Raw genomic sequence first — 2,441 nt, forward strand, 5'->3', positions numbered from 1 at the left:
TTATACCAATTTGAAAATAAGATGCGAGACCGTGACAAATTCCCAATTTCTTTCGCCGTATTGAGTTGTTTGGAGAACAAACGAATTTTTCTTACACGTCATGGTCGGGGAGAGTAATGTCTCTTTATCTTGTCATTTTATCTACGATTCGTTTCTTATTACTGAACGAATGGTGTAACTAGAGATATCGAATTGTAAATATTAATATAAAAAATAAAATGTTTCTTTTCTTTATCTTATAAATATAATATATGTGTTTTTTTTTTGTTTAATATCTATAATATTATTACTACTCCTTCGTAGTAAAAAGGGTTTTCTGATTGATACGGAATTGTTTACAAAATAGCAGAATTGAAATTTCTTATAGTGCCAATGTCTATGGGTGGTGATCATTAATCATCACCCATGTATCCGTCTGCTTACATATTCCATAAAAAATCATCCGATCCATTTATAGAATCGAACCTATGCTTCTATACCGACCTCGAGACGGACAGGCGGAGACGGAGAGCGTACCGCTGGTTTTTTAGTGGGTATTCCGATATATTAGGTTGTTAGATATCCCGCGCATAAGTGAGTCCCATATACCCCCACTTTATGTGAGGGAAATACGTAACACGTTATACCAGTGAGAAAAAAACGGCCTGATGGATATATTTATAACAAAAACTACTTAATTCAATACTATAAAATATTACGCTTTATAGTTCTAAAATTTTGCTTTTATTGAATGAATATCCAGAATATTTCTTTACATATATATTGGTAATTCTTAAAAATCTCTCACATCCTAGCGGAACGAAAACGACAAATTCGGTGACAAATTACATGTGATGGAAAACAATTTCCTTAAAAACGGAGATAAGAGGAAACGGGAGTTTCGTAACAACTTTTGTCGTTCTTTTAACTTTGTATTTCAATAGCAAGAAGGCAAATGGGCATAATTTATGATCCATTCGTATCGACAAGAGTTAACTTACATTAAATTTACAAATTTTTGTTAATGATAATTTTGATGATTCAATACTGAGCGATTCTGGCCACGACTTCCTTTGTCAAAGGAGATTAAAAAAAAACAGCGCGGTAAAATATTATAGTAAGCAAATACGCACAAACAAAGTTTCAACATATCCTTGCTTTAGAAATCCGACATGATGGCTATTCGAAACCATAAAAACAATGGGTTAACGAGGATTCTGATGTACACGGTTAGAGTAAAGTCAACTTCCAAATTCCAGGCTGTAAGTGAGAATTATTTACGAAAACAGTATTAGTTTGTATCTGTTTGGTTTTGGATATGGATATCACCAGGTCCAAGATTTAAATGCAGATATGTATTTTTAAAAGCTAGTGACCAGACCAGGTGGAAGGCTTTGGCCAACTGGTACGTGGTCCGTTTGGGTACGTACCACCCACTTAACAGATCATCTACATTCAAAAAGCAGTACTTGGTATTGTGGTTTTCCGGTTTGAAGGGTGGGTGACCCAGTATAACTAGAGACACAAGAGACAACATCTTAGTTCCCAAGATTTACGACGGTTTGCCGATATAAGGAATGTTATTAATATTTCTTAGAGCGACAATGTCTATATTCAGATGGCTCATTTGCCCAACTGCCAAACTATTTTATATAAAAATAAAATTATAGGAAATTTCACCATGGAAATAAAATTAGATCAATCGAAAAACTGGACTCTTACGGTTTTGGGATGCAAAAATCGCATGGCAATGCTTTTATAATATAATATAATACTTTTTTTTTTATATGGTAGACAATTTCTCATATAAGTAGGTAATCTTACTGCTGCAATAGCTTCGCGAGGGCTTCCTCGAAGGCACGGTAGTATCGCTGGTTTTGAAAGACATATTAATCTTATCCAGAGGAAGGAGAGACTTATTCTAAGTTGTCACGGTACGTCATGTTTGGCTGTAAATATTTTAAGATATATTCATAAAAAGTCTAATTAAATCTGCTTACTTTTATCAAAATTAATAATCATAGATAAAAAGATGCAAAAGATATTTCTGCCGAAACCCGGGATCGAACCAGGGACCTTTAGATCTTCAGTCTAACGCTCTCCCAACTGAGCTATTCCGGCTGTTGTTAATCTGTATCAATATATTAAACGAATAAAGGGTACTGTGTGTTGTACCATAGGTTTTATTTGATTTTAAAACCAAAAAATACATATTTCAATAACATTGTGTACAAATTAGTTTTCCGTTTCTAAGAATTTTACAAATAGTAAAATTATTTTTATTTTATAATAGGAAGTCAGACAAACCAACTATTTGTTAAATGTCACCATCAACGTATTCCTTACACTGTCAATATGCAACCATAGAAAAATTTATATAACTATACTTAGTCTATTCGAGTTCAACCACAAAAAGACAAAACCCAAATTAACAACATTTTATTGACGCGATATCGTCGGAT

The 2,441-nt window shown here is 33.3% G+C and overlaps 1 non-coding gene across 1 annotated transcript; it reads right to left on the reverse strand.

Annotated features, from left to right (window-relative positions):
* Window positions 1–2,027: 2,027 nt before the first annotated feature.
* Trnaf-gaa (transfer RNA phenylalanine (anticodon GAA)) lies at window positions 2,028–2,100 on the reverse strand. The gene has a single exon. It is a non-coding gene; the product is annotated as a tRNA-Phe (tRNA).
* Window positions 2,101–2,441: the final 341 nt, after the last annotated feature.

Source organism: Vanessa tameamea, chromosome 9 (genome assembly GCF_037043105.1).
Source record: "Vanessa tameamea isolate UH-Manoa-2023 chromosome 9, ilVanTame1 primary haplotype, whole genome shotgun sequence".
NCBI classification, from domain to species: Eukaryota; Metazoa; Arthropoda; class Insecta; order Lepidoptera; family Nymphalidae; genus Vanessa; species Vanessa tameamea.